The sequence below is a fragment of the Miniopterus natalensis genome, chromosome 16 (genome assembly GCF_054644295.1).
Source record: "Miniopterus natalensis isolate mMinNat1 chromosome 16, mMinNat1.hap1, whole genome shotgun sequence".
Taxonomy (NCBI): domain Eukaryota; kingdom Metazoa; phylum Chordata; class Mammalia; order Chiroptera; family Miniopteridae; genus Miniopterus; species Miniopterus natalensis.
In genome coordinates this window covers 38,914,977-38,927,272 of record NC_142096.1, presented here as the reverse complement: position 1 = coordinate 38,927,272, position 12,296 = coordinate 38,914,977, and the positions used below count along the sequence as shown (strand labels likewise).

Here is a 12,296-nt window from a genome sequence, read left to right as displayed (position 1 = left end):
GGATCATGCTGGCTGGGGATGGTCCCTGTTTCTTGGTCTCTGTGACTTGGCCTTTCGTCCTGGGATAGTCCACAGGGATGGAATTCTTTCTCCCTCAGTGAAAAGCACAGGCCTCTTAGCATATCAAGCAACCTCCTTTCTTAAAAGGGAAGCCTGAGCTCTCATGAAAACTGGTAAGTAAAATCCTGGGTTGGGAACATCCTTCTATGACAAGTGCCTGCCTTCCCAAAGGAGGCCTGAATGACACTCTGCCGTGTCCTGGAGTGAGAGCTGGCAAACAGCTATGACCCACAGGACAAATCTGGCCTGGATATTTACTGTAAATAAAGTTTTATTGGTGCCCAGCGCGCTCCTCTTTCAGGCGTGTCTATGGCACTGTCACACACCGTGGAAGTTGCGACAGAGACTGTGTGGACGAAAAACCTAAAATATTCACAGTCTGGTCCCAACAGAAAATGTGTGCCAGCCCCTGGTCTAAAGCTGAATTGTCCCCATGTCGCAGCCACTCCATATGTGGCTGTTTCAATTTTAATTCATGAAAATGAAATAAAATTAAAAATTTAGTTCTCAGTTGCCCTCCCTGCTTTTCAAGTGGGAATAGCCACAGTGGCTGGTGGCTGCCGCTGTGGACGGTGCCCACGGAGAATGTTTCTAGCAGCACTTGGGAAAACGGTGATCACTCTGGGCTGTCTCTCTTCGCTCTGCCGGTGCCTAACTCGGCTTGGATGTAATTGCAGCCATCATGGAGGAGGAAGGTTGGGGGTGTGTGTGTATCTATTCTATATGATTATTGGCAAGGACATCTATCTACCTACCTACCAACTTACCTATCTATAAAGTGGAGTTAATTTAAAAATCTCTTTGGGCGTCTGACCTATGATCTCTGTATGTGAATCCGTATAGAAACTACGCCACTTGGGCCTTGGGATTTATTAATTTTATGTATACAAACAGGTAGATAAGATATGAGCTTAAGCCGTTCCTAGTCCCAGGCAGAGGCACGTGGGGCCTTCCCTAAAGGTGCAGCAGTGGCTGCAGAGTGCCGTTGGGCTGAAGATAGAGGCAGGGAGATAGGAAACGGAGAGGAAGAAAATGAGCTAAAGATGTGACACCTGGAAGTCGTGGAAGAACGGGAATGGTGGAGATAAAAGGTGGGGATGGGATCATGGACTTGCTCTCAGAGAACCCCTTGAACAGAGGAACGATCGCTTGTCAGAGCTGAGTGCGCGCAGGCCGTCCTGCACAGCGCCGGCCCCCCAGCAGGGCGATGCCGAGCGCCCGTTGATGACTGCTGGTTCCACTCACGCCTCAGCAAGTACTCCTGAGCTCCTTCTACGTGCCAGGCACTGTTCTAGGCAGAGACCCAGTGAGTTCACATCCTAGCAAGGAGTGGGGGAGGGGAAGAGACCAGGGGAAGCAGGAAAAATATATGTGTGTCAGGATCGGGCTGGCAGGGGGTTGGGAGGACAGCTTAGGTGTGGTGGTCCAGGGGGTGTCTGTGGAACCCAATGCGGTGCTGGTAAAGGGTAACAAACAGTGAGGGGTGAAGGAGAGCTGGGGGTGGTTGCTGGTCAGAGGACAGGCAGAGGTGTGTGGCCACCTGAGACCAGGCCTGTTTTGTCCCTGTGCATCCTTTGAGGCTTGAACACACTCCCTTAAAACTCTGGCATTTCCTCCCCCAAATTTGTGTTATCAGTTAGCCCAGAAGCAGACTGGGGGTGGAAGCATTCCTATTAGATTAGGGCATCCTGACAATTTAGACCCAAGAATGGGCCCCAGGGAGAGCTAGTGGAATTTCCGTAGCTGATAACCTTTAAGAAAAGAGCCACAGTGTCTGGAACAGGGGTTGTTTCCCTGGAAGAGAAGAGACTTGGGGAGATTTCAGTTCAGGCTGTTTTTCCTTCTTTTCCATTCATTCATTCACTTACTCACTCAGCAAACACTCCGAGTCCCTGTCACCCGCCACTCGCTGGAGGTGAAACAGGATAAGACAAGAGCTATGTCCTCAAGATATTAATAATTTAGTGGGAGAAACAGACAAGTGAACAAGGCGGTGGTACGCACGGAAGCAGTTCTGGGCGTGGTGAGGCCTGCAGCTAATACAATTTGGGAGTTCTCCTTAAGAAAAAAATAAAGATGAATTTAAAATAAGATAGAAGCCCAGCTTCCTTGCCACGGTCCTGGCCTCCTCTGGGTTTGTGTGCTGTGGGGTAGGCGGGCATGCCTTCTCTCCCCGGGTACCTAGAGCCCAGGGGGTTGCTGACTGGACAGAAGGCGGCTAGCAAGGCAGAAAGGCTAGAAGAAAGGAAGGCAGAAAAGCTAGCAGTGGAGCCTCTGAGCCCTTGTTCTTGGGCTAATGAATTAGGGTTGTCTTCTTAGCGCTGCTGGGGTTTTTTGTTTTGTTTTGTCTTTTTAAATATATCTTTATTGATTTCAGAGAGAGGAAAGGAGAGGGAGAGAGAGAGAAACATCAATGATGAGAGAGTCATTGATCGGCTGCCTCCTGCAATCCCTGACTGGGGATCGAGCCCACAACTTGGGCATGTGCCCCGACCGGGAGTCAAACTGCGATCTCCTGGATCCTAGGTCGATGCTCAACCGCTGAGCCACCCCTGGCTGGGCGCTGCTGGGGTTTTTAAAGGCACTGTCCTTACAATTCTACTGGCTGGCCTTCTGATCCCACTTCCCGGACTGCATTCTAAGGAGTCACCTGAATTTCGGGAGCGTGAGTGCTGGTGGACCGTTTGCCAGCACTTACTAATGGCTGACTGTGGGTCGGACACTCTTCTAACAGCCCCAGACATGGACAGGTTTAACCCCATAGCCACCCCGGGGGCCAGCTGTGCTGTCATTCTCCCTGTTTCACTGAGGATGATGGAACTGAGGCACAGAGTGGTTAAGTAACTTACCCACAGATGCACAGCTCATAGGAAGTGGAGCAGCTATGCTTTCCAGGCAGGTACTCTGCCTCTGGAGCCCAGTCCCTTGCTGTTCGGCCTCTGCATGATTCTTGCTGCCTGTTTCTTTGATAGCAGCGCACTGGAAACACCTTTAGTAGCCAAGGTTAGAGAATAGCCGCAGAATGGAATAATATGTGTAGGATCCATTCCAGGAGTTCTTACCAGCATGTTTCAATGCTTTGATTATTAGGTGTGAAGGTGGAATAGACGGGACATGAGACCCAGTGTTAACTGTCATTGTGTTAACAGTGCTTGAACTCCCTCTCGCCTTTGTACCCCTCCTGGGCAGTCAGGACAGGCTCATTGGTCCAAGCATCCATTCGGCAGGTTTTTACTGAGTGCTGGTTACGTGCCTGATACTGGGGAGACAGCGGTAAGGAGTTCGTGGTCTCTGCTCTCCTGCAGTTTATAATCCAGGCTCTCCCTCCACATTGCACTAGATGTGTCTGCCAGCAGCCCTCATTGTCCCCAGTGCCCTCAGGCCCTGTCCTCCGTGTACCTGTTGCCTCATTTGTAAGGCAGACCAGGGGACCCACAGACCAGGGCGTAGGCTCTTCACAGTTGTCAGCGGGAGGTTTGCAGGTGGGTCACATCATTACCACCTTCTGCAGAGGTCAGCACCTGAAGGCCAAACCCTCCGGGATGCTCAGATGCAGCCCTGGTTTCCAGCTGGGCTGTAGCCGAGGAAAAGGGCCCTGGATTCTTCCAAACAAGCTTTCACATGGTTCTCCGGTTGCCAGCTGTGTGTCCTTCACCCGCCAAGCTTTGTTCTCTTGATAAAATGAGGCCAGTCCCACCCACCAGACGAGATGGGCCCCATAGTTGTAGAGGGTTCAAGAGAATGGGCCCTGGATCGAACAAGCCTGGCGGGCACCCCTGGCTGCCTCTCTGCAGCTCTTGGAGCTGGGGCAGGTATTTCTTGTCTCTGTGACTCAGTTTCCCATCTGTAAGAAAGGAGATGATCGTAGTACCCACCTACAAGAGTTCGTCAGGATTAAATGAAATGATGACTCAGCAAGCTGGGCACAGTGCCTGCCCCATAGTAAATGCTGACTAAATTACAGACAGGACACCACTAGTATCATTTATAGCTGAGCCGCACTGGTGGGACAGGGGCGGGCTATGAGGCTGTGAGCAGGGCTCCCCTGCTGCTAGATCAGGGAATGCCTCTGCCTGTAGCAGCGATTTCCAACCTTTTTCATCTCAGGACTCACAAACTAATTACTAAAATTCTGTCCCACACCAAAAACATATTGTATTTTTTGCCAATCTGACAAAAAGTAGTTATAATATTGCTTCATTCACACTGGATGGCTATTGTGTTGACTGTTATTTTTTTTCTTTGACAATCTAAAGGAAAAGAGGTCAATGTCCCTGACTCACTGGTCAGGTACTGCATGTTTTAAAAATCCTTCTGCTGGAAAATCTCTGGCCTACAGCAAAGACGTCTCTTCCAGGAAAGGATGGACATTCCAGGGTTATCTGTGGTGGCCACACCCAGAGGCCTTGACAGTACCAGTGTCCCAGGTACAGGGGGCCACTGGGGGCAAGGAGATTTCTCATGTGCCCATGAGAAATCAAACTTATAGATTGAGTCACCCTCAAAACACTGATTTTTATTCTGGTCATGCCTGGCTGATAAACATTTGGGCTTTTACCAGTAACCTTTGTTCCCCAAGGGCGTCCAATTGTGTCTGTCAGCCTCTCAGGGTTATATCACTTATGGCCCTGGGACTGAGTCCAAATTCCGTAGCAGGACGGACAAGGTTCACCCATGACCTGGGCCTCACCGCTGCTCACCCGGCCCCACCCCACCTTCTGCTAATCCCAGAGTAATTTTAAGAGTAATATTAAGAGTGTGGACTCTGAGGACAGATGACCTGAATTCGAATCACACTTCCGTGCCCTCTTGGGAAAGTGCCACCTAAGCTCTCTTAATTTGCAAAATGGACACAAGAGATGACAATTGCACCAACTCGTAGGGTTGTTGTGAGGATTAAATCAGTTAATATACATGGAAATGTGTAGGACCGTGCTGGACACAGAGCAGTTCCTGACGGCTAGTGCTTTACATGGCACTCACTGGGGCTGGGACTCCTAAGGATGCCGGGCACTCCCCTGGGCCGGGGTGACTGTGGCACCCCCGCTGACATTCCTTCGCCAGAGTCAGTGTTGTGGCTGGACCAGCCCTTGTGCTTCTTATTATGATTGTAAGCTGCGCCTCAGAAATAACCATCAGGGAACTTTGAAAAAAACAAACCAACTAAGGTTTGTTACTCACACACAGGTCCTGGAGGGTGCATAGCGAAGTCACAGAGAGAGAGACCAGACTGGGGTTCTGCTTTTATGGGGGTGGAGGGTGGGGTGCCCTACAGTTTCCCTTTACTAGTGAATTTGAAACATAGGAGGGGGAATTAGGGCACAGGAAGGGCAAAGCAGGTCATTCTGATGGGCACTTATCTGAGGCTTTCTAAAGCGAGAACTTCGTGGGTGGGGCGGCCAGGCTGCTTATCAGCTGCATTTTTATTTCAGAGGGTGTCTTTGAAGTGGATGCCCTGGCAACCAGAAGCTCAGTACTAGGCACTGGCCCCATAATCCAAAAAGCTGAGGGTCAGGTACTCACACTACACAATCATAGATGTAGATGCGGCTGCGGCTGTGGTGTGACTATAGATGTAGGTATCCCCCATGTACCCCATTAATAATATTCACCCTAAATGAAGTGACACCCTCTCCTTCCCTCCCCGCTTGAACCATCCTTCAAAACTTAACTCAAGTGTCACCTCCTCTGGGAATTCTTTCCCCACACTTGCACCCTACCCTCCCTCTGCATCCCCCAAACACCCCACGTGTATCTTGGCCGCACCACTTGTCCTGAGTGGCCGGCCTGTGTGGTGTTGGTTTTCCTTGTGAGAGTGGGTGCTCCTTGGTGAACAGGAGCGTGTGATTCATTGTTCATGGGGGCTTATTGAAAACCCACCTGTGCCAGCTCCATCTTTGCATCTCTGGGGCCAAGGATGGATACATGAAGCAGACACTGTTTGTCTGCTTGTCTCAGCCACACAGAGCAGCCCCAGCCCCTGGGTTGATGAACAGAACAGACAGCTAGCTGACCACTGCTGGGTGGACAGAGGCCTGGACCCCTTGGGGATTCTTTGTCTCTTTTTCAGCCTCCTCGGGCATCAAGCAGCCTTCCAAGCTTCCTGCAAGTTCTGTCTCCAGCTTTTGGGGAAGTGGAAATGGAGGGTTTCTCTGTTTGGGGGACCTTCTCAGTGTGGCTCACAGCTCAACACAAACAAGGGTCTTGAGATTCCAGGAGTCTGCAATATCTGACAAAAGCCACCTCTTTGGGAGCCCAAGGGGACCGCCACCATTGTGCTTGGGGATTGCCTCATATGGAGTGTAACCTGGTTAAATGCCTGAGCCCAGATGGGAGTGCAGCTGTAGGCCCAGGGGCCACCACCCTCTGCTCCCCTTCTCGCTTCCCTGGAGCCCCATCAAGGGCGTGGTGACAATTCCTGGCTGCGAACCTCATTTTCTCTTCCTCTGTTTGCTGGTGGAGCCACTGCCTTCCTTTAACCCTCTTATGGAGAACATCTGGCCTCCCAGCAGAAATCAAAGAAGGAACCCATAGTGTGGGCCACAGGGATGCCCGACACCCCAGGCTGCTCCCAAGGCAGGCTTGTGTTGCTCAGGGCCCATCGCACCCAGGGCCCTTTCCTGAAGTGTTTTCTATCGGGAAGCCCTCAGTGGGAGCTTTACAAAGGCATTTGCATTCCTGAAGCCTTTGAAAGTACACATAGGTTAAAAAAAAAAAGGTAAAAGTTGGGCTTGGATTACCTCACCACAGCACAAGAGGGTGGAAGAGCCTGGGAGGCAGGGAGGTGGCCCTCCAAAGAGCTGGCTCCTTTTCCACCAATGGGACACTCCCCTGGAAGACTGGGCCCCCATTCACTGTGCCGCTCGCTCCCCACCTGGCTTATTCATTGATTCAGCCAACAGATATAGGTCAGATCAGGAGCCTCCCAGTGCCAGGCAGGGTTCAGAGAGCTGGGGAGCTTCAGTAACTACCAAAGGGCAGCCCCTTGTGAAACCTCCATTGTAGTGGGGAGACCTCTGATAAACTACAGAATTGATAGTAGATCTAAGGATCTGTAGGAGGGTGAGAAGTGCTGAGGGGGAGGGGCAGGATTTGTGAGTATTTCAAGGATGACGGGCTGGCCACACTAAGACAGGTGAGCAGAGACATGGAGGCCTTGAGAGCATCATCCACATGGGTACCTGTGGGGACAGCCATTGCCAGGCTCTCAGTGGGAGCAGTGTGCCTGATGACCCGAGCGGCAGGCCACTCAGGGAGCGCCTGCAGAGAGACCAAGGAGCTAGCAGATTGCCAGGGAGGAAAGGGTCATTGTAAGGTCTCCTTGGCCTTGGGGGACACTGCCTCCAAGACTTCCTATGGCTAACTCCCTAAACTCCTCAAATTCTCAACTTTGCCCCCTCTGGGAAAGCACCCTCGCTCCCATCACTGGGCCTGGAGCTTCTCCCACAGTGACTTCTGGTCTCACTGCCAACTTCAGTTGGAACCTAATTCTGCTGCCAGACAGACCCATTCTGGGTCTTTCCGTTCTCTGTCTGCCGAGTGGGGCCGCTGGCTAGTCCTGGGCCCATGGCCTCCTTCCCTTGCTCAGGAGCAGCACCTGAGCTCTTCTGCGGGACATTTTCACCCTGCCCCAAGCAGACAGGACCCACTCCCGTCCTCTCTGCCTATCCCAGCACTGAGCACATTGCCTCATTCGCCTGCCAGATTCCCGCAGGACATGCTGAATTCCACAGGGCAGGGGCTGGGTCCCCGTGGTAATGGCAGCCTGTCACCTTCCCCACTGTGGCAATGGTGTGCTGACTGCTCTGTCCCATCAGGATGAGGACCATCCCCCTCCCTCCCTGCACCACGAGTTTTGCCCCAGAAGTCTTTCTGCCCGGCCCTCACTGGGCTCTTTCAAAGCTCCCTTGGTGCCCACATGTGCCCTCTACCTGCACTGAGCCACCAGCACGGAACTTTCTGGGTCCATGTGTCCTTGCACAGCTGTCCCTAGGTCTGCAGTGCCTCTGCCCTGTTTCTTTTTTTCTTTTTTTAAATATACCTTTATTGATTTCAGAGAGCGGAAGGGAGAGGCAGAGAAAGAGATGGAAACATCAATGATGAGAGTCATTGATCGGCTGCCTCCTGCACGCCCCCTGCTGGGGATCGAGCCTGCAACCGGGGCATGGGCCCTGACCAGGAATCGGACCTCGATCTCCTGGATCCAAGGTCGATGCTCAAGCATTGAGCCAAGCTAGCCGGGCTGCCCTGTTTCTTCACCCAGCAAGTCATCTGCTCCCCTTACGAATTCAACTCCTGGGCCACCTCCTTGAGAGACTGTCGCTGAGGCCCCATCTCCTTCAGCACTGGCCCCTGCCCATCTTGGTGGCGTGTTCTCATCTCGCCAAGTGGACCAGGAGGGTCCGATGTGTGAGAAGGATTCCTGTGGCCCTGCCCTTGGAGCCTGCACAGTCTAGAGCAGGGCAGCGACTTCTCTGTAAAGGCCATATTGTTAGTGTCTTCTGGTCTGTGGGTCAGATCGTCCCTGGGGTGACTGCTCAGTCCTGCCATCGTGGCACAAAACACCACTCGCAATAGTAGCTCATCGACAGGGCAGGGTAGTTCTCGTGTCCCAAGAGAACTTCAGTGGCCAGCACCAAGCCTGCATACAGGTAAATCAGTGAGCCTCTGAGTCTCATGATCTGGGCAGGACCCTGCCCTTTCCCTCCCAGCACCCAATGCTGGGGACAGACTAGGTGGGCTCTCTGGAGTCCCTGAGCAATAAACCCTCTCCTCTCCTCCAGGGGCACTATTTCTGGGCAGAGTCGGGATTTGAACCCAGCAATCCGACACCAGGGCCTTTGTTCATAATCCCGTGCCAAGCTGACATGCAACACACAGGACTCACAGCTGAAGGGGACCAGGGTGGATCAAACCCACCCACCCCACCCCTTTCCCCAGCTGACAGTGTTGCACGGAGCAGCGAAGTAGTTTGCTCAAGATCACACAGCATCTGGAGTAGAAGTGAGATTTGAAGCTGGGTGATTCCATTCCTAATCCAGGGCTTTATCCACAAGCCCAGACCCCTCCTTTGGCTTTGGACCTGCAGAGAAACAGAGGCAAGGTCCCAGCCCCCACCCGGAGTAAAACAGCCTCTCACCTTAATCCCTATTAACAGTAGCCCCTTCTCTGGAAGGTGACAGTATATGGATGGTTGTCCTGGGCCTGGAGTCAGCCAGATCTGGGTTCAAGAGTCAGCACTCAGGTGGGCTCAGGCAAGCCTCACTTCCCCGATCCTCTGGTTTCTCTCCTGGCCACTGGGGCTACAAGGCCTGACTGGGCTGGAGGACTCGCTGACTCGCTCTGAGAACTGAGTGCATCGATGACTCTGAGGACCCTGCCGGCACTGTGCCCTTGGCCTCAGCACATACGGCTTCTTGCCCCGCTTCCTCTCTCAGTGCCCCAGCCCTTTCCCGCCCCGCTCCAGGAGCCTCCTGCACCCCACCCGTGCCTCTCAGCGCAGAACTTCATCGAGCGGTTCCTCCTGTGAGCGGCCACACTGACCTCATCTTGTGCAATGTTGCAAGTCCAGGAAACCACGCTGTGCTGTTTCCACCCGGGCTGAGGGAGCTCACTGTTTATTCCTGCCCTGTAATCGCAGTGGTTTCCCTGTTGCCCAAAAGCCCCAGTGCTCTCTCTATTTCTCTCCGATACGTAATTGTAACATGGGAACCCATAGCAATTAGGTCCTGGCCCCTTAGTGGGTGCCGTTTTCTATGGAGACAGATGTCCAGATGAAAAGGAAGACATTAGCTGGTTAAAGCAAACTGTACGATTAGTCAAGCCCTTTAATGAGGCCTCCACATGGATTTGGTGGCTCTGGGTGGTTGGGGAGCCTTAAAAGGCTTCATCAACTCTTCATCTTCCCACCTCTTGATCTAGAACAATCTGAAGGAGCCCAGATCTTGGGTGCTGGCTGGGGAATGAGTCATGGGACAGTGCCTGGCAGAGGAGGTAGGGGTTGTGGTGTCCAGAAGACTGCAGAGCTGGAAGAGTGTTCATGTCTGCAAAGCGAGGGACTGGGTCCTCAGCTCAATGCAGGCTGCCGAAGTCAGCTGGAGGTGTAGCGGTGCCTGTTGGTTAAGAGCTCTGTTCTGGAGGACGCTGCCTGGGTTTGTGTCCTGGCTCAGCCATTTCCACGCTGGGTGACCTAGGACAAGTCCTTAACCTCTCTGTGTTTCAGATTTTCATCTGTAAAACTGGGAAGATAAGTCATTCAATCCTCATCAAAAACAAATGTATTTTGAATGGTCATAAACCTCTTATCTGGGGAGAGGGCCGACCCCACTGCAGGCCTCGCTGGCTCCTGGGAATCCCGTGAGAGTTGACACAGACCAGGACAGGTGGCTGGCCAGGCTGCTCTCCCATCTATGACATGACACTTCAAGTGCTTTACATAAACTTCTGGTCCATCCTCAGTGTCCCTGTGAGGTCAGTGCTAGTGTTAGCACTGCCGTCCCCCCTTTACAGAGAAGGGGAAAGAGGCAAAGAGAGGTTAAGACATTTGCCCAGGGGTGCCCAGCAAAGATTTGGCAGAGTGGGATTCAGACATGGGTAACTTGGCTCTGAGTCCAAGTGCTTAACCACTGGGCTCACTGTCTCTTGGCATGGAGGGAGCAACAGCATCTGCGTAGTTGTTTCGACAGTAACCATGACCATGGGCTGCGACCGGGGTGTGCACAAGGGCGGGGCTGGGTCTGCCTGTTTGTTTGGGCGAATGCCAAATTGACCTCCCAGTCTGGGCCTCTGTGGTGTTTGGGAGGACTGAACAACCTCCCAGGAAGGGCTGTACCCCACCCTCCCCTGAGGAGGCCTTGCAGCTCCCCTCTAGCCTGGTCTCCCCCTTCAAGAGGCCGCTGCTGCTTTCTGGGTCCCCTGGAGCAGGCGGGGAGCAACTGAGCTGGGTGGGGGCAGGGCATAGACCCATCTGTTTGGAATTAGACACAAACTGAGCACAGTTGGCCAGAAACCAGTTCCATTAAGCCAGAAAGCAGAGTTTGGAAATAGGCCGCCAAATGTCTAAGCATAGCCACTGTCCTCTTGAGAATCCATCCTGGTCTTTTCCCTCCAACTCTCTTTCTCCTCAGCACCTTCTGCACACTGGGCTGGGGACAGACACCAGGAGACCCTGTCCTTGCCCTGTGCTAACAGGAAGCCGGGACTTACTACTCCACCCCCTGGGTCAGTATTAGGTTTGTCTCCAGTTTACTGATGAAACCTGGGCTCCTAGGGGTTAACTAGTAAGACCCCACAGTCACTGATTCCACTGGGATTTCAACCCAGGCTTCCTGGATGCTAGGGGTGGGGCACAGTCCATCCAGGGAACCGGGAGGGGGTGGGTCAAATCAGAAGGCCTGAGTCCCATTTCCTGCTCTGTCCCCGTACCAGCTGTGTGGCCTCAGGCAAGTTGGTTAATCACTCTGAGCCTCTCAAGCAGGTGGGTTAACCTCTCTCACCTGGGCCATATAATGCATATGACATTGTGACATGTCCCTACAGGACAGTGCAAGGGGATCCAATTATACTGTGACGATGTTTGAAGTCAAGGGTGGACCTGTCTGGGCTCCTGGGTGAGAGTGCCTGCATCCTATAGGCTTTCCAGGTGGGGGTCAGAGAGAGAAACGCAGGGCTGGGAGGGGCCCTAGGGAGCCTCGGAATCTGGGGACAGTGTTCCCAAGCTCTGTTCCTGGGAAGCCATTTGTTGTTGTTTTTTAAGTTTTAAAACTGTTGCTGGGTCTCCATCCTCACACCCCCCCCCTTCCTTCTCTCCCTTGCTGGTCCTCTCTGTTGATTTCCATTGTTCTGTCTCTGCTTTGGGCCTAACCCTGTGGGAATGGAATCCCGGGTCCTGAGAGGCTGTCTCATTAAACACAGCCCTTGGGAGATCGCTAGGTGCTGGTCCTGGGGGGGCCCAGCTAAGCATTGGGGTGCCAGAGGAGGTTTTCGAGTGCCACCATCTTTAGTTTTTTTAATGGTAGTTTTATTTTCTGATCATAAAAGTAGCCATGACCACTGAAGAAAATACTGAAAAGAATGAAAATGTAAAGTCTGGAGGTGGGGGGGACCCCACATAAATGCCCCTTCTGGAAAGTACCTATCTTAGCATTTTAGAGCATTTCCTGTTTCTGTCTTTTGGTTCCTATAATGCTAATGCTGTAATTCTGCTTCTGATATTATCGCCCTTAGTTTTTCCATTT

General features: G+C 52.6%; 1 long non-coding RNA gene across 1 annotated transcript in view; it reads left to right on the top strand.

Annotated features, from left to right (window-relative positions):
* LOC148091367 (uncharacterized) overlaps positions 1–12,296 on the top strand; it is a 51,560-nt gene that overhangs the window by 16,193 nt on the left and 23,071 nt on the right. The gene's annotated exons all lie outside the window — the stretch shown is intronic.